Source organism: Macaca mulatta, chromosome 1 (genome assembly GCF_049350105.2).
Source record: "Macaca mulatta isolate MMU2019108-1 chromosome 1, T2T-MMU8v2.0, whole genome shotgun sequence".
NCBI lineage: Eukaryota > Metazoa > Chordata > Mammalia > Primates > Cercopithecidae > Macaca > Macaca mulatta.
Window position 1 is genome coordinate 183,205,209 of NC_133406.1, and position 20,251 is coordinate 183,225,459.

General features: G+C 43.3%; 1 protein-coding gene across 20 annotated transcripts in view; it reads left to right on the top strand.

Annotated features, from left to right (window-relative positions):
• The first annotated feature begins 311 nt into the window (after window positions 1-311).
• The window catches only part of DAB1 (DAB adaptor protein 1), a 429,613-nt gene continuing 409,673 nt past the window's right edge, over window positions 312-20,251 (top strand). For 11 of the 20 annotated variants that reach the window (XM_028833282.2, XM_077955569.1, XM_015140526.3 and 8 more), the window contains exon 1: window positions 854-1,044. The gene's annotated coding sequence lies outside the window, so the exon portion shown is untranslated. Of the gene's footprint in view, window positions 782-853; window positions 1,045-1,418; window positions 1,951-20,251 lie in introns of those variants that run through there. The other 9 variants (XM_077955601.1, XM_077955706.1, XM_077955726.1 and 6 more) reach the window with 6 other exon arrangements.

A 20,251-nucleotide genomic window follows, 5' to 3' on the forward strand; every position in this document is an offset into this window, starting at 1 on the left:
ACCGACTGCGTACTCGCTGGAGCCGTCTCCCGCACAGCTTCGGATCAGAGGATTGTTTACTCCCAGTCATTCTAAGAGCCGAGTAAGGGAGTTGGGGGGAGTAAGCCGGAGTTAACCGCGGTCTGCATACTCTCAGGGGCACGGGTCTTTCCTAGGACGGAAACGTGACACATGCTAGCCTTTTCCCTCCCAACTTGCCCAACTTTGCCTGGGAAGCCTCAGTCAAAACAGGAGCCACCGAGCCTGCGCTGGCGGCTGGGAGCGAGCGCCCCCTCCTGCCAAGGGGCGTGGGGGCAACATGCCCTCACAGAGACTCCCCTCGTGGTTTCGCCCATAATGGCACTCCGTATATTTGGGTATGCGTATGTTTTCGAGGCTTGGATAAAAGGGTAGACCCTAGAGAAAAATGAGAGGGGCCAGGCGGAGCTGCGGCCAGTGGTGGTGATGGGGGAGAAAACACTGGCTACTTTGTGACAACCCCCTCCCTTACCCTCTTCACGCTGGCGAGGCTGGGGCGGGGACCCCTCGCTCTCGGCTTGTCTCTCCCGCTTCCACGCCAGGATGGAGAGAGCGCGCAGGGGCTCCAGAGGCGCGACTGCAAGCCGCGGCGCCCCCGCTCGCTCGCTCGCTCGTTCTTCCACCTCCTCGTCGCCACCGCGGCTCGGCTAAGCTCTCGGAGCGCGCTCAGGCTGCGCAGAGAGCGCCCCGGAGGGAGCTGGAGCCGCGAGGCCGGGGCGAGGAGCGCACTACCAGGCGGCGGCGGCGGCCGGGGAGCTAGTAGGTGAGCGGCGCCGCTGGGCGCCGGGCGGGTGCGGGGGCCGGCGGGGCGGGGGCCGCGGGAGGAGGCGGGTCCGCGCGGGTGGCGGTCTCCTCCCCCTACTCTGACGCGGGGCCCGTGGCTCCCGGGGAGGATGGACCCAGCTCGGCGCTCGCCCGGGCTTCCCCGGGCTGTAGAGCGCGCCTGAGTGCCGCCGCCCGCCGGGCATGGGTAGCCGCTTCCTGGGCGGCTGCGGCAGCGGAGGAGGATGCTCTGGGCTAGGCGAGGTGAGGCGCGGCGGGGGCGCGCGGCAACCCTTGAGTTCAGCGCGTCAGGTGCCCCGCGACGACGCGGCGCCGGGGAGCCAGCTTCGCTGGGGCCCCCGGCGCGGAGGAGGGCTCCTGGGACGCGCCACTCAGCAGTTTGGCTAGGGGTGGTGCGAGGATGGCGACTGCAGCAGTTTTTCGCCTTCTCCCTCCACTTGCTGGGAGGAAAGGGGTGACTTCTCTTTCTCTCTCCTGCCACCCACCCCTGCGCCCCTGTCTCCCTACTTCTGACCACGCGCGATCCTGTCTCCAGACTTGTCCACCCTTGACACGCGTCTCTCTCCAAGACCCCCTGCGCCCTCTTTCCTCCTGCGGTCTTGGCTCTGTCGGTCCTCGAGCCTGCCTTCTCCCGCTGTCCTGTGCTCCCGAAACTCCCTCCCTGCTTCTCTGGTGGCCAGACCCTCTTCCTCACTCGGCCGAACCCCGTTCTCACTTCCCTACTCCTCGGTAGCTAGGTTCGGCTTCGACCTCTCGAAAAACCGACTCTATCCCAGTAATCCCAGCCCTTTCGCGGGCACCGTGAGAACTGGATCCCGCGTTCCTCGGACCCCTGCCTTTCTTCGGATCTTCTGTGGACTCTGTTCTTTGCCGCTCGACCCCCTCCATCCACTCCCCAGCACCCCCCTGCCCACACGCCCAGTTAGTCCCCTCCCCAGCCCGCCTCTCTTCCTTCTCTCTGCTCCAGACGCTCTGACTTGGATGCAGAGAGCTCAGTTTTTTTTTTTTTCCTACCAGGGAAACTTTAAATCTCTGTGGTTCGGCTCGTAAGGCAGGCACACAAGAGGGTGTCAACCGCCGAGAGAACCCAGAGGCAGGGAGTCCGAGATGGGGGGAGGTCGTGTCGCGGCGTCTGAAAGGGGCCACTGGGTGAGTGTACAAAGTAAATTTCAAAACCAGGGTGACTGCTGCAGTCAGGACTCTGCCTCCGCTGGCTGCGTCCCGGGGAGTATTATTGTGACCCCTGGTGGGAGGGCGCATCTTTTCTCTGCACTTTTTAAGGCGCTTTTTTTCTCTGTTTTTGTTTTTTGGTGGTGCTGGTGGGCCTCATGGGGGCCAGTGGGCACAAGGGAACGCTGCCTGGAGAGGCGGACGCCACTTGGCTGCTCCCAGACCTGCCAGACTGTGTACGTTTCACTCCGTGTGAACTACCCCCAACCCCCAACTGCATCGCACAAGTCCTCATTGTTGGGGGTCTGCTGGGGCACTTCCGCTTAGGCTGGGAGAGTCTGAAGGAATGGCGTGGGGGTGGGGAGGCCGGGGGCGTTTGGCGACCGCTCGGCTCTCGGCGGCGGGCGGAGTGGAGAGCGCCGCGGCGCGGGCTTCTGTGCGCTCCGGTGTGTGTGTGTCGCGAGGCTGGGGTGCGCGCCCGCGTGGGTCGGTGTCTGCGTGTGCGTTTGGATGTCGGCGCACGCCTATGTTTAACTCCGTTAGAAAGAGGGGCGAGTGTAGAGCTTGCGGTAGCGAGAGCGCCTTTCTCCGCCTGGGAGCTGGACGGGGGCGAGCCCGCCTGCGAGCTGGATGCTCCAGTGCAGCTCCTAGCCAGCCAACAGGGACCGGGGGTGAGAATCCGCGCCGTCGTTTCCACCTCCTTCCTGCTCCCCTCCTGCTGGCCAGTTAAATACACTTTCAGTGTTGATAGTTTTGAATAAAGGCCGTGTGGAGATTCCACTACACTTTACAACACTTAACGTTTTCAAGTAATCATATAAATTAAAGGTGGCTTACGTTTTAGAACCCCCTAATTATCCAGTTCACGTTGGTACATTTATGTGCCAATTATAGGTCTTTGGGAAATCCATAAAATTATAAACCATCCCCACCCCTTGAATTAGCACCCATTGTTTTTGTGATCTCTGTGATGAGTGATTCTGGATGGCACCGGAACTGCGCAGGCACGAAGATAGATGGGGGTTCGGAGATGTCAGAAGGAGTAGGGCCCCCCGCCACCCCCGTCTCTTTCACTCCCTATCCTGACAAGGCTTGGTGACAATTCTGGGAACCTAAAGTGATCAAATATTTTCTTGATTTCCTATTGAGAAGGGCGACCTAATCAAAGCTGTATAAAAGTCAACTTCTAAGCAATCAGAAATTGTCTGCTGATGTCCTTGATTGAAACCCCAGCATTCAAATGGAGTATTGAAGAACTCGCAGAAAGGTCTTTTGAAGCGCTATTGTTCTTTTCCGTACACAGAGTCTCTCTTAAAGGTTTAGGAAGTTCAAAATGCAGTGGTTTGAAAGGACTGACTTTGTAACTATTTGGCAACGCTGGGAGGATCCGCAGGGATGAGAAAAGAGGCCGAGGTGGGAAGTGCAAATATGTTGTGACCATCTTCTTGGGAACGGTGCTGCTATCAAGTAGGAATTCGGTTCTACCCATCGAGTTGGCAATTAAGTCTCTTCTAAAGCAGATTTAGAAGATGATTTTTAGTAGTTTTTATTTTTTAGTGGTTTGCTTAAGGTCTGAATAGGCATATCTGAAACGTTTAATCATGTTCATTGTAGTCAACGATAAAATCTGAATAAAAATTACTTATTGTTGATGAAGCTCATCTCACAAGCTGTTTCACAGTATGTTTCATTTGCAAGACACACCATTGTGTGAGGCTGCTGGGAAGAGATTGTATCACGTATTGTTCATTTTCTCCTCCCAACCCAGAGAGGAATATTCTTCTTCATTCCCCTTTGCCCTCCAAAGTAATTTTTCTTAAATGGGTGAGTGTTTGGCTTGGTACCTGATAGTACCCATCTAAAAAATTGCATTTGGTAGATTTAGGATGCTTGGAGCCACCCTGCAGGCAGATGAAGAATCTAATGGAGGCAGCATTTCATTTTGATAATTCACTCAAGTCAAACATTTTGTTTTTGCTGGGATTTAATCCTTCTCTCAAGCTAATAAAGCAAACAAAGCAAGAAAATCAGAGTTTATGTCTTTTAGATGGCACTTTAAAAATAGTATAAATTGAAGGGTATTGTCAGGAACTTTAACGTTATTTAGGACTTCCTGAGACAAAGAATACTCAGTGGTTGAGTTAGGCAGTTGAGGATGAATCGCTTAACCTCTCACAACCTTGCTTTCATCATCTGCAAAACGGACAACATTACCTACCTTGTGGGTCTTGGAGCAGTTTTATGGGGAAAATCGTATGATCGGGTGGTTTGGCACATAGCAGGATTTCAACAGAGTGATAACTCTTAGTAATAGACAGCATGGAATTCTGTTCAAGAAGGTGGATGGCATTTGGAATGGGAAGACCAGGATTGAATCCAGCTACTTCTGACTTTGATGTTTGGCAAGTCACCTTTCATGTTAATAAAACAGAATAATTAACCTTTATGGAGTGCTACTAAGAGTCAGGAATGCTTCTGAGCACTTTACACATATTAACTTATTTAATCTTTAGATAACCCTAGGATGTGGATACTTGTATTCTCATTTGCATTAGCTAGATAAGGAAACTGGGGCACAGGAAGATTTGTTAACTGGCCTGAGATTACATAGCAAATAAGGGATGGAACTAGGATTTAAACCCAGCCATTCTTGTTCCAGGGTCTGTCCTAACCACTGTTATGCTGCCTCTGAGTGAGGAAGTGATCCCAGCTAGTTCCCAGGGTGTAAAATTTAATGGAGAATAATGAAATAGTAAGACTTCTATAGGAGCAAGCTGCATATTTCCCCATTTTTAGATGCTAGCCACACAAAATGGTGTTACCTTATTATCAACAGGGAACGGGACAATGATAGGCATTTTGAACACTTGTGACTCTGGCAGTTTCTATCAGGCATTGGTTAGTAATGGTTCACATCTGGTTACTCTGTGAAAATGTTTATTAATTAGGTAACAATTAGTAATCAATTAGTAAATAATTGTTTAGGCAATTAGTAATGCAGAAACAGCACTACTGCTTTTCTCAGTTACTAGCTGTGGTCAGCAGAGATTCTCAAACTAAAAGGTTGTTTGACAGGTGGTAAGGAGTCTGGACTTGGTTTCTGGACTGCCTGGCTTCAGATCTCAGCTCCACCAGCTCTGCAAGCTGTGTGGCCTTGGCCAGCTGATCTACCTTATCTGTGCTTTAGTTTTCTTTATAATGAAATAACAATACTTACCTCATAAAATTATGAAGATTACAGGAAGTAACACAAAGTGCTTAGAATAATACCTAGCATGAACAGTTACTTAGCTATTAGTGTTATCTTTCTTTCTTTCTTTCTTTCTTTTTTTTTTTTTTGTTGCCCAGGCTGGAGTGCAATGGCACAATCTCAGCTCACTGCAACCTCCACCTCCCAGGTTCAAGTGATTCTCCTGCCTCAGCCTCCCGAGTAGCTGGGATTACAGGCATGCACCACCATGCCCGGCTCGTTTTGTATTTTTAGTAGAGACAGGGTTTCTCCATGTTGGTCAGGCTGGTCTCAAACTCCTGACTTCAGGTGATCCGCCTGCCTCGGCCTCCCAAAGTGCTGGGATTACAGGCGTGATCCTCCGCACCCGGCCTAGTGTTATCTTTCAAATGAGATAAAAACCCATCCCCTAGATAATGAAAAAGTTTTCTATCATTGATATTCTGAGAGTTATGTATCCCAATATTATCTGGTCTATCTTTAGGAAGAGATACATTTTAGGATTTTAGGCAAATTTTTTTTTTTAATTGGAAATATTTCCTTACACATTTTGCCTGTTTGTGAAGAGGAGTTGTGGAAATACACATCATGTTAAAATTTCCATGCCATTTTACTTTTCCACAGTTATTCTGAGGAAAGTAAAATGACTTTGATTGAATTCTAGAGGTGTGTTTGTCAACTCTCCTAATTTACAGATTGAAAGAATGTTAGACTTGCAGAGATACGTAACTTTACAGCTGAGAGGCACTCGCAACTCGGGGTTCTTGGACTCCTTGTCCAGTGCTCCTTTCACTAGACCAGATTGTCTCCTATACCAGGATAGAGACGTGGCTTGAAAATATAAATAAAACTTGGCAGAGAAGGTGTTGTCAGGCTAAGAGCATGAGCCAGCTAGACATTCTGTACTGAAAAAAGCATGTCAGTAGGAAAAGAAAACCCCTCCTCTGGTATGTACATTTATATCCATGAAAACTCGCACTGAACTGAATCTGTGAATTGCATATCAGGATATGAACTCGTGTAAAAAAATGAAAACAATTCATTAATCAAATTAATCACCTGGATATTTCCCTTTGATTGGAGAGCAAATGTTCAGGTTTCTTTTTCTTTGACATGTTCTTTTTATTTTTCTTCCATTTGGTCTTCAGATGGGGGAAGGTTTTGGTTCAGGAATCGTAAAACTCCTCTGGCATCTATTTTATGAAATATGTAGCATATTCTATTGGAAAGAAATTGCCAGCTTGCTTTTATTATTATTATTTTATTTTATTTGAAGCTGACATATAACCAATCTGCAATGCCAGTGGGGGAGTCTCATAAACAGAAAGGAAAATAGAAATAAAATTCTGCTGAATAGAAGAGATGACAGCTAAAATGATGAAAATTTTGTGGTGGTGAAGGCGGGCTGTTTAACTTAGGGTATCAAAATAAGAGGATGGGCCCTCTCAAATAGTTGTAAGTAGTTCAGCATGAATTCAAATCGGCCATCTTGACCACCTACAGTGAGTCTTGCAAATTACCAACCCCATGTCTCTGCTCCGAGCTTCATATTGATTTATGATTTTCTTTGTTGGTCAGTCTCTGCATCTCTTGAATGGACTCATGATCTGTTTATTTGGTATCCATCAGTTCAGGCATCTCTTTCTTTGCTCTTTCTTTGTCTCTGTCTTTCCTCGTTTCTATCTCAGCCTTTGTCACATTCAGTCTTTATGTCTCTTTGTTTTTATTCTTATTAGTGTTGCAATTGAAAATAATAGGAAAGCTGTGAATATGCATTGAGAAAATCAGGGAGATTGAGGAACAAAATTCTGGTCATGCACATAAACATCACTTCTATGTCCATTCAACAAATGTTTACTGAACACCTACTTTGTGCTTTGCTCTGGCTCTATGCTAGGCATTGTGAAGAGTACCAAGATGCAATTGTGCAGTTTCCCATCTAGGGACCTGGTTTTATGCATAAATAACTGTTACAGCAGGAGATGTGCTATGGAAAATATCTATACAGCGATGGAACCTTCTGGAGAAAGGAAAGCTTGGGGATGGCTTCATTTCACCTAGATGTTGAAGGTTGACCAGGAGTTTCTCAAGGCTTACAGGCGGTTTAGACTGATAGGGCTTCATGGACAAAGTCAGGCGAGCATGAAGGATGGTTATTGGCTTAGGGATGGGCATAATTGGGTAGAGTGGTAATGTAGCACATGCATCAAAATGGGTTTTTTAATAGTGCATTTTCCAAACTGTGTCCCAGGGAACACTAATGTCCCCTAATATCATTATGAATATTTCAAAAGGAAGAGGGCTCAGACGGAAAAATAAGTTCCATGTCAAACATTTTTGGAAAGTATTGAATTATATATCCTGTTCTTAGTAAGATGTGGTATTTACTGATATGTTAAAGGTTCAGAGATTTTCTGCACTAAAGTCATTTAACTCATGAAGAATTTTAAAAATTCATTTGCCATAGAGCCTTTGCTTTCAAGTAGCATCTCTCAGTGTCTTATGAAATAGATTGGGAAAAATGTAGAGAATCACTTAAGCTTTTTAAGAGTAGTTTTCATTCTATCATGAAAATAATGTGTGTGATTTGAAATGTAGGATGTAATATTTAACCCATTTATGCCTAGTGTTCCTTTATTGGAATGCTAAGCTTGTGGGCGTTATTTATATCCTACTGCTCAAGGTCATCGCCAAAGTCTGATTTTTCACAAAAAACAATTTGCAACCTGTGGCATAAATGGGTTAAGACACACAAAAAGTATAAATAACAATATAATAAAAAGTTTTGGCCAGGCGCGGTGGCTTACTCCTGTAATCCCAGCACTTTGGGAGGCCGAGGTGGTGGATCACGAGGTCAGGAGATTGAGACCATCCTGGCTAACATGGTGAAACCCCGTCTCTACTAAAAATACCAAAAAAATTAGCTGGGCGTGGTGGCGGGCGTCTGTAGTCCCAGCTACTAGGGAGGCTGAGTCAGGAGAATGGCGTGAACCCGGGAGGTGGAGCTACTCTACCCTGGGCGACTGAGCAAGACTTCGTCTCAAAAAAAAAAAAAAAAAAAAAAGTTTTGTATCTACCACTCAGCTAATGAAATAAAGCCAGACAAACACAGTTGAAACCTCCTAGTAACCTTTCTCTGATCATATGTCCCCTTGTCTTGGCAGACATAGTCACTCTCCTAAATTTGATAATTCTTTTGAATGTATTTTTCCAGAACAAACCTAAATAATTCCATTGAATTCTCATTCACTTTCTGGCTCATCACTATATCTATAATAAAAAGAAATGGTATTTTGTTCAATAATTTTCCTGAAATAAAGGACATTTGTAAACTGTCTAGCTAGTTACTACATAGATAATAAGAAAGAAATAGTATTTTGCCTAATAATTATACTGGAATAAAGGACATTTATGAACTACTTAGGGGAAGGAAATGTAGCTTCCCTTTTTAAATCTGGTATCTGGAATGTAGTAGATGCTCAATAAGTTTCTGCTCAATTGAATTGAATTAAATGCGTTCAGTCTCCTGTGGTTCATTAAGTTAATTTGGGCAAAAAGATTAGTGTAAATTAATTGTTTTCCATAGACAATATTGAAATTCTTTGTGATCAGTGGACTTGAAAATCATTTTTTATTGCAGTTCTTTATTTTGTAATCTAGATTTGGGAGTGAATTATAATAATTATCTATTGAAAGTCATTTCTGTGTTTTATTGACATCTCTTAAAATCATTAACAATAACTACTTATCCAAATCTGTCCTATTAAAACAGTTGATTCACTAGAACTATCTACCTTCATTATAGGAAAAATTATAAATGTAACTGCTTTCATCCAAAGAGGAAATTTTAAAATTACAATGCTGTGTAATTACTCAGTACCCTGACATGAAATGCACTGAAAGTTTATGAGGTTCCATTCCTTGGGCGTCCCCAAGAAATAACTTACTATCAGTAACAGAGTGTTATTATTAGATACTATCATGCCAACAGAAGCCTCTCTTTTGATACATGCAAGGGGCATCTTCTTGAAAAAGTTTGCCTTAAACATAAGTCATATGGGGGTGAAATTTTCTTTTCTTATTGTCTCAGACTATATTCATATATTATGGTATATATGTGAACATGTAGAGTGAATGGCAGAATATTGGTGAAGAACACTTGGTAGAATGAGTGAGAGGAGAAAGGAAATGGAAGACTCACAGGCTCACAGCAGGAGGCTTTTGGTACAAAATCGTGGCTGTGTGGGAGACAGTAGATTACCTTCTCTTGTGGGGTTAGAAGTTGATCTACCCCAGGGTTTTCTATCCTTGCTTTCACTGATATAGATTTCTCCTGGCAGTTTTTGGAGTAGCAGTTAAATCGCAGCAGTTAGCAGAACAAGAGTGAACTTTGTAGTATGAATGATCATAAACATAGAAAAACACTGCACAGAGGGTAAGGAAGAGTTGCTGTACAATCCTATTCTCTGGTGATGGTGTAGCAGTGCCTATAATGATGGCACGTGGTAGTGCTTGTCTTGAATTATAGGCCGTGTTATTCTGGGCAGTATTATATGTCTTACGACATATATAATGTCTTACGAAAGTTCTAAGTATAAGCCACATCCATTCAAATATACTCAGGTTAAAGCAGTAGTGCTAGTAATCTAATTGCGGACAAAGTCAAAGATGGGCCAACCATATGCTGAATCTGAGCTACGGCATGTATTGTCAGAATATAGTTCCAATAAATGCAAAAAGGTTATTTATGCCTTGGGAAGCTGAATAGATTTATAGGCCACATAGAAGTTGGATTTCTGCCAACCTTCTGCTATCTAACTTCTTAATTTTAATGTAGTTGAATTTATCAATCTTTTATGGTTAGCACTTTCTATGTCTTGTTTCGGAAAGCATTTTTTTTTCCACCCTGATGTCATGAAGATATTCTCCTTTGTTATCTTCTAAAAGCTTTATTGTTTTGTTTGCCTTTCAAATTTAGGTTCTCTAATCCATGTAGAGTGTGTGCGTGTATGTGTGTAGTGTGAGGTATGCATTTATTCTAATTTTCTTGCATATGGAAAAATGATTTTCCTGGAACTTAGAGTCAATTTCTAAGCATATGTTTTAGCCACTCTTTTGCCCTAATCAAATTTTATTATAGCTTTTTTAATGAACCTTGGTATTGGCCAGGACACATCCTTAAAAGTGTCCTTCTGCAAAAGTGTCTCAAGAGTGTCTTGGCTTTTCTTGGTCCTTTTTCTTCCATATACATTTTATAATCATCTTTCAAGGTTTCGCAAGAATACTGTTGAGATTTGATTTGAGTTTTATCGAATTTATAGACTGATTAAAAGATAATGCCGTCATTAGGACATTGAGCCTAAGTCTTTCTACCCATTAATACAGTAACTCTTTCCATTTATTTGATTCTTATTTAATGTCTTTCAATACAGTTTATAATTTTCATCAAAGGGCATGCACTCTTTTTAGCTTAGTTTTAGGTGGTTTATATTTTTGTAATTGCCATTGTAAATGTTATCTTTAAAATTATGTTTTCTAGCTATATATTAATTTTCATTATATGCTACCTGTATTTCTTACTCTAAATGGCGTATAATCAGGAGAGGAGGAAAACCATGGGTGTTTTTGAATGCTTACTATTAAATAAATTCAGGCATCCATGGGAGATATGGCTGGTTCCATTCCAGACCACTGCAATAAAGAGAATATTGCAGTCAAGAGTCACATAAATTTGTTGGTTTCCCAGTGTATATAAAAGTTATGTTTACACTATACTGTAGTCTGTTAAGGGTGCAATAGCATTATGTAAAAAAATCAATGTACATACCTTAATTGAAAATACTTTATTGCTCACATGTGCTAATGATCAACTGAGCCTTCAGCAAGTCATAATCTTTTTGCTGGTGGAAGGTTTTACATCAATGTTGATGGCTCCTGACTGATCAGGGTGGTGGTTGCTGAAGATAAGTACCTGGGTCAGTTTCTTAAAATAAGACAATAATGAAGTTTGTCACATTGATTGACACTTCCTTTCATTAAAGATTTCTCTATAGCATGCAATACTGTTTGACAGCATTTTACCCACAGTAGAACTTTTTTCAAAATTGGAGTCAGTCCTCTCAAACCCTAACACTACTTTATCAATAAGTTTATGTAAATCCATTGCTGTCATTTCAACAATCTTCACAGCATCTTCACTAGGAGTAGATTCCATCTCAAGAAACCAATTTCTTTGCTCATCCATAAGAAGTAACTCCTTATCCGCTAAAGTTGTAGCATGAGATTACAGCAATTCAGTTTCATCTTCAGGCTCCACTTCTAATTCTAGTCCTCTTGTTATTTGTATCACATCTGCAGTTCCTTCTTCCACTGAAGTCTTGAATCCCTCAAAGTCAGCCATGAATCAACTTCTTCCAAACTTCTATTAATGTTGATATTTAGACATCCTTCCATGAATCACAAGTGTTCTTAATGGCATCTAGAATGATGAATTCTTTGTTTTTCTGAGATGGAGTCTTGCTCTGTCGCCCAGGCTAGAGTGCAGTGGCGTGATCTCGGCTCACTGCAAGCTCTGCCTCCCAGGTTCAAGCCATTCTCCTGCCTCAGCCTCCCGAGTAGTTGGGACTACAGGTGCCCGCCACCATGCGCAGCTAATTTCTTTTTGTATTTTTAGTAGAGATGGGGTTTCACTGTGTTAGCCAGGATGGTCTCAATCTCCTAACCTGGTGATCTGCCTGCCTCGGCCTCCCAAAGTGCTGGGATTACAGGCGTGAGCCACTGCACTGGTCTAAGAATGATGAATTATTTACAGAATATTTTAAAATTACTTTGCCAAGATCCATCAGAAGAATCACTATTTATGGCAGCTATAGCCTTATGAAATGTATGTCCTAAATAATAAGACTCAAAAGTCAGAATTACTCTTTGATCCATGGGCTGCAGAATAGATGTTTTGTTAGCAGACATGAAAACAACGTTTATCTCCTTCTATGTCTTCATTAGAACTCTTGGGTGACCAGGTCTGTTGTCAAGGAGCAGTAATATTTTGAAAGGAATCTTTTTTTCTGAGCAGTAGGTCTCAACAGTGGACTTAAAATACTCGGTAAACCAAGCTGTAAACAGATGTTCTGTTAATCAGGCTTCATTCTTCCATTTTTAGAGCACAGGCAGAGTAGATTTAGTACAATTCTTAAGGGCCCTAGAATTTTCACAATGGTAAAGTAGCCAGCTGCATTCACCCCTAACAACAGAGTCAGCCTGTCTTTTGAAGTTTGAAATCAGGCATTGACCTCCCCTCTCTAGCTGTGAAAGTCCTAGATGACACCTTCTTCCAAGGCTGTTTTGTCTACATTGAAAATTTGTTTTGTAGTATAACCAACTTCATCCATGATCTTAGCTAGATCTTCTGGATAACCTGTTGTAGCTTCTGTATCAGCACTTACTGCTTCACCTTTCTCTTTTATGTGACGGAGGTGGCTTCTTTCCTTATAATTCATAAACCAAGGTCATCTAGCTTCAAAATTTTCTCTTGAGCTTTCTCACCTCTCTTAGCCTTTATAGAATTGAATAGAGGTAGGACCTTGCTCTAGATCAGGATTTGGTTTAAGGAAAGACTGTGTCTGGTTTGATCTTCTATCCACACCACTAAAATTCTTTCCATATCCACTATCAGGATATTTCTCTTCCTTATCAGTCATGTGTTCACTGGAACAGCACTTTTAATGTCCTTTAATCTGTTTCTTGTTTGCCCCAAGAAATAAGTGCTGGCAGCGAGCTGCACAGAGTGGGTTAAGATCTTTTCCTTTGCATTCACAACTTGGCTATCTGGCACAAGAGGCCCAGCTTTCAACCTTTCTCAGCTTTCAACATGCCTTCCCCACTAAGCTTAGTCATTTCTAGCTTTTGATTTAAAGTGAGAGACTTGTGACTCTTCCTTTCACTTGAACACATAGAAGCCATTGTGGGGTTATTAATTGGCCTATTTCAGTATTGCTCTGTCTCAGTGAATTGGGAGGCCAGAGGAAGGGGAAAGTAGATGGAGGAACTGCCAGTCAATGGAGCAGTTAGAAAACATACAGTATCCCGGCCCGCGGGATAGTCGAAGCAGGCCCTGGAGGAGGGGGTGGGAATTTGGGGAACAAGAGATACGAGAAATGGAGACAAGACAGTGCTCTGATCAAGTCTCGTTTAATGGCAGTAATCCAGTGCCTTATATACACTTGGAGGGGAAGGGGTTGGGCCAAGGCGAAAATGATCTCATAGTGGAGGCGTGGCCAGATAGGTATTGGTTTCTCTGGTCGAACGTCATGTTGCACCTGCGCTGTCAGGTAGTAATTTTCGCGGGCGCAGGAAAAATGGGTGAAGAAGAAGCAGGAAGAGCGCCATCTTTTATGAGGTATTAATACAGGGAAAAAGGTAAATCTAGGGAGGAGGTAGAAGGTGGAAATGAATAGAGCTCAGGCGTTTTTAATCGTCAGTTATTATTCGCTATGGCCGGGGCGTGCAGCTCCGGACAATACAGCGTTTATTTATTAAGTTCATTGTCTTATATAAGCGTGGGTCATAGTGCCTGAAAGCAATTACAGTAGTTTCATCAAAGTTCATTTATCATAAATAATCATAATTAATATAATAATAATGAAAATGCTTGAAGCATTGTGAGAATTACCAAAATGGGACAGAGGCACAAAGTGAGCAGCTGCTGTTGGAAAATGATGGTGATGGACTTGTTTGATGCAGGGTTGCTATAAACCTTCAATTTGTAGAAACATGCAATAACTGTGAAGTGCAATAATGTAAAGTACAATAAAAGTAGGTATGTCTGCCGGGCGTGGTGGCTCACGCCTGTAATCCCAGCACTTTGAGAGGCCAAGGCGGGTGGATCACGAGGTCAGGAGATAGAGACCATCCTGGCTAATGTGGTGAAACTCTGTCTCTACTAAAAATACAAAAAATTAGCCAGGTGTGGTGGCGGATGCCTGTAGTCCCAGCTACTCAGGAGACTGAGGCAGGAGAATGGTGTGAACCTGGGAGGTGGAGCTTGCAGTGAGCCGAGATCCGGCCACTGCCCTCCAGCCTGGGTGACAGAGCGAGACTCCATCTCAAAAAACAAACAAACAAAGAAAAGAAAAGTAGGTATGTCTGTGCTGGGTGATTCACAGGCTCTCATTTGATACCTAGAAAAGCCTTAAGGAAAGGACTATGGGTAACTTAGCACCACACTTAACAGGTCACTGCCCTCCTTTGCAGCCTGACAGTGCAGAGGGCTTAAAAGGACATCTTTTGTCCCAGTGGGCCAATGGGAATGTGGAGTAGGGAATGGAGCTAATGAGAGGGTGATCAACCAGGGTAGCCACTAGTCACTTTGTTCAAGAGGCCGAGGTTTTTGAAGGACATCTCTGGCTTTCCTATGGAGAGAGAAGGGATCTGCAAAGGAGGGCACAGTTCCCTTCTGGTTAGACACCCTGTGGAGCGTGAATAACAGGCACTGGGGCCTGGGGGCCAGAGTCTGGCTCCTGACACACTATTCCGGTATTTCGGGTAGACCACAGTTATTTGGCTGCCTGATGGGCAAATTTTGGCTGGTTGCCCAGTTCTCCTCAAATGAGGAGCCACAGGCCTAGAGAAATGGAAAGATGAGTCCAGGTCATTAAGCAGAGCTAGAATAGAGACCCAGGTCTCCTTGCACCCAAATCAGTGCTCTTTCCATTTCATCACATGGATTTAAGATCCTCAGATATACTATGTCAATAATATAGTCAAATACTGACAGGGTTTTTGACTATGTGAGGAAGCACCATTATGTCTGGAAATTGTAACATATATCTGTAAAAAAATGGGAGAGAGATATTTGGTGATTACTATCTGCTAGTTTTCTCTCTGTCTCTCTGGTGTCCCTTGTGCCATTAATCTTTCCGTAAGTTCACTCTTACTCTTTCTCCCCAAATTATTTTAGGATCCAGGGCATATATTCATTTCACTCCAAAAATCATCCCTTATGACATCAGTATTGATAACATTTCAAATTCCTCTTCCCTGAGCAAATGCTGTAACCCCTTTCCCCTTCTCTCACATTCTGTCATCAGCACATGTTTCATTGTGTTTTCTGGAATGAAGATAATATATACAGTACTAGTTTAGGTTGATATAAAAGAGGTTGTCTCATATAACACAAGATTAAGGAAAAGAAAATGCAACCACTTGGTTAACCTGATACCACTCTATATTTTCTGTATGTTGTCTGTGGGTTCATATGACTCAGGCTAGATATCATTCTGTATATATTTGACTGTTCAGAATGTATCAGTGGAGAAGGACGTCTTGATTTGTTTGAGAAGCCATAAATCAACATGACTAGGAGTAAGAGAGGCAGGGAGGAGGGGGACTTGGGGACTGGACTAGCATTGCTTTCTTTAAAAAAAAAAGGTCATACAGCATAGGCTCAATCTAAGTTTGACACCTGCTTCTGCCTGACTTTCCAAGGTATGTTTCTCTTTCTTAGGCCTCTTGAGCACCGAATTCTGTTAAACACCATACTTCTTTATGTCTTCAATTGTTCTGTTCCACATCCGTTGATCTAGGTTCCTCTAAAGATTGAGAGTTTCTGAAGACTACTATCTTGCATGCCCTTTATACTTGGCTTTTTGAGGAAAGTCAGTATAAACACTTGCTACGTTTAATTTTTAAAGCCTACCATCACTGTTTTCATTTTTTTTCTTTTTTGCAGTAAAGGGGGAAGTGCCCCGTAGTTAACTGTTTTGAGTCAATGAAAACAAAAGAAGAGTTTTCTACTCTGAGACACGCTTTTAATTTCTTATTATTCCCAAACTGTGCTTTTTCTTTATTTTCTTGTCGTTTTCTGTCCTGTCCTTTCATTCTTCCTTCCTTTCCTTTTTACCCTCCAGTTTTATCAAATCAAAGGAATTGCATGAAATCAAAAACAAAAAAGGCCTAAAGGTTTAGAGTGTGATTTTACACGTTAATAGAATGTGTTTCCTCTCTTTCTTGCATACATTTTTCAGTGGGGGAGGAAGTTTTTGAGTGTAGTCAAGAGTTGGACTTTTTTTTTTTTCTTGTTTTTTTTAGAGACGGAGTTTCGCTCTTGTTGCCCAGGTTGGAGTGCAATGGCATGATCTCAGCTCACCGCAACCTCCTCCTCCCAGGTTCAAGCGATTCTCCTGCCTCACCCTCCCTAGTAGTTGGGATTATAGCCATGTGTCGTCATGCCGGGCTAATTCCGTGTTTTTTTAGTAGAGATGGGGTTTCTCCATATTGGTCAAGCTGGTCTCGAACTCCCGACCTCAGGTGATCCGCCCACCTCGGCCTCCCAAAGTTCTGGGATTATAGGCCTGAGCCACCGCGCCTGGCCGAAAGGTGGACTTTTTAATTCCTTGTCAAATCCCACAGCATAGTAATGCAAGTATTTGACATGTGTGATTGTTTGCCTGGTGTATTATCTGATGCTGGTTTAAAGTTAGCCTACAGATTGAAACTCTGCCAGTCAGTATGTGTGGAGGGTAAAAGTGTCTCTCTGTGCTAACCCTGAACACACTCAAAGCATAACAGCCACACTACCATGACTTCAGACACAATCTCATACTTTTAATGACATGCCCTGTATCCATGACAGCCAGGAGATCCATACCAGCTTAATAGGAAAAACTTAATATAAGAAAGCAGTTACAAAGGTGTTGGAAGAACTGAAAGTGTGATAAAGAAGTGAAAGACAGAGATTAGCAGTAGGAGGAAGCCAACCTACCTCTAGATCAGTAACACTATCTGCTTCATCTATGGTATGACAGACCCCAGGAGGTGCAGCCCCCAGGAGGCAGGTGGAACCTTGGAGGACAAGCCACATGGGGAAAAAGGCCAGGAGTTGGACTGCCAGAGCATAGAAGAGTCTACATGGTGGGAGTGGGCACCACACATGGGTGCTCTGAAACCATGGAGGAGACTCCACCACTTCTAGGGGTGCTACTTTGAAGCAGCAAGAGAAAAAGGGAGAGAAATACCCTGTCTTCCCCTCCTCCCCTCCTATCTTTTTCCCGTCTTTCCCAATGAATGAATCTAACTGGAAATCAGCTGACAAGGGCTCCTAAAAAATGTGGTTAGGATCAACTTTCTGCAACACTCCATAGAGCAGGGGAAGGGGCCAGGAGTGGATCTGAGAGATAGAGGCAAAGGACCTGTTCATAGAGTGGGAAAATAAACCTCCAACAGAAATGTTTATTAATATCACGAGCTACAGAAAAATAACGAAGGAAGTCCCTTGCTGTTTGGGATTAGCTCCTCATTTCTCCTACCCTATCCCATCCATCCTGGCCCTTGCAGAAAATTGAGAGTGACTCAGCTGGCAGTGGACTCTGTATTGGCAAGGCAAGCTGTGTGAGTGTTGGGTGCCCAGGGAGTAGGGCAGCAGCAGTGCAGCCACGCAGTCCCTTTTCTGCAATTCCAGAATCTAAAAGGCTCTGAAACTCAAAAGATTTTGGCTAACTCATTTAGTGGTTAAACCTACCCTGACTTGAAGTGACATGAGGCTACTGAGAATCTTTATTGATTCCCGTGAGTAGGAATAGTCCTCCATTTGCTCCAGAAGCATTGAGTTTCATTACTGGGTGTCACCCCAAACCCGGGTAGGGCTATTACAAATAAAAGATAAATGTGGTATGGTATGTGCTGCCTTTCTAAAATCCAAAATAAAGTCCGCGTTATGAACACATTAGACCCCAGGAAATTTGGATAAGAGATTGTGAACCCGTATTTCAACATGAAGTAGGGAGAATGAATGGAAACGCGATGTGCTAGCTTGCAGGTCTCAGCAGTGCTTGTGTAAACATTACAGCTCTGGCATTCTTCAGTTCCCTGTCTCAGTCCCTGTAGCCTGACAGAACAACCCACTCATTCTGTAGAGGAGCAGACTTTGCTTAGGGAGGAGACGTGGGCACACAATATTGTAAAGTCACCAAGGAGTTAGTAGTGAAGTCTGAACCATTTATTTCCCCTTTGCTGTGCAACATGTTTGTTTAAGGTCTGACTCTTTGGTTCTTTTCCAACATTTAAATGCTCGATATTTAGATGTAATGAAGGAAGCCAGCAGGTGAATATCTAGGTAAATCCACATTCTAGCAGCGGTAATCTTACATTTGTCAAGTATTTCATATATGTGTACACACACACACACACACACACTTCAGATATCTTCCTGTTCCATCTTCACAACAGTCCTACCAGACAGACAGGATGGGCATTCGTATCCCCATTTTACAGATGGTCAAATCAAGGCTTGGCTGATATAACTAGCTCTGTGACCATGGGCAAGACTCTTCACTCTCTGGGCCTCGGCAGAAAATTAAGTTCTTATAGGGTTGTTTTGTAAACCCAAAGAAGTAACATATGCAACACAATTGAGCTTATATCTGGTACTCAGTGACATGCCACAAAGGGTCATTCTTCTCTCCTTCAGCCTTTATCTTCAGACAGTGAAATGCATTGCACAAAGTCACACTACCCTTCCCTTTGTAAAGGATCTGCCTCAGGATAGTAAACAGAATTCAGTAGTTGAATGATGACAGAACTCTCTCTTTGCTTCCGTTTTTATTTTTCCTTTTTCAGTTTTTTAAGAGGAGGGGCTTCAACAAACGCCATCCTGTGCTAACTCTCTCTCCCTTCAAAAACTAGGTCATGGTTTACTGTGACCTTGGTGGTCTCTGTTGTCTTCACGGGTTAGGAGACAGTTTGACATTTTGTTTACTCCAAATCCTACTGGCGCGGGGAAAACAGTCACCACCACAAACACAATTTGCTGCAGAAAGCAACTTTATGTCTTATGAGCACACATGGGACTTTATCATAATTCACTTTAGATGGGAATAATAAAATATTTTCTGAGTATTTTGCAAGATTAATAAAGCTGCATTCTTAGGGAAAGTTTATTAATCCATAACTTACGGAAAACTCCAGAGGAAGGAGATATGAGATATGTTCTGTAGGTAAAAATATCATGCATGTCACTGCTAGAATTGAATTCTGCATGCATTCTTCTGGTTACATTACCATTTGCTGATATGGTGGTGACTTTGTCTTGGACGTGATCTAAACAAGCAACTCTTTCATTTTATTTTTAAATCAGGAGGGTGTGAAGGAGTAGGTGGAAACAAAGAAAAATCACTGTCCACAGGATTCAGATCCTTTCTATCCTGTTGGCTGCATTTCAGCTACATTTGACAGAAAGGCATGTGTTTGGACACTAGCATCTTTGCATACAAGCTGTGGGCACTGGGTCTCTGAGATCTGTCAAACGGAGATTGTGGTGCTGGTAGCAATGATGATACAATGATGAAGATGATGGTGATGAGAAGGATAATGGCTACCTTAGCGCCATTACAAGGAGTAATGATTTATGTGAAAGGGCTTTGTGCTCTAGCACTTCATCCACTTATTCAGTATTTATTGAGCTGCTGCAGGGTACTGGGCAGAATGGTGAAATCCATGGACATCACCTTATAAAAGCCACAGACTTTTTCCCACAAGACCCAGGAATAGACAGGGAAGCACAAATAAACAAATAATAATGCGGTGGCTAAGTACAAACCGAAGAGATATTTGCCGAAGTAAAAAATAAGATACAGGGATGAATTTTGCCAGAGTAAGAGTAAGGGAAGGTTAGTATCTTAAGTATTTTGAGGGTGCCTTGGAATTTTCTGGTGAGTCTTTCATGCATTAAGTCTGTTCTGAATACTGTGCTGGGCTCTGGGCTTACAGGGTGAGGTGTGATGGAAACTATAGCTGCCCTCATGGGCTATTCTGTCTACTAAGACACAAAATCAACGTTCTCCATCAGGGGACCATGACAAAGTTGGAGACATGTACCATCACATATGGGGAGTCCTAGGTAATTTAGTATGAATGGATCATAAAGTGGTGGGGTGGCAGGAACCAGGGGAAATGAGGCAGGGAAGGTTTGCAGAGAATCTTCACAGAGAACCTTGCCACCAAGTGTTAGCAATGAGATTGTGGTTGTGTACATGGATGTGAAGTAGCCTTTACTTTGTG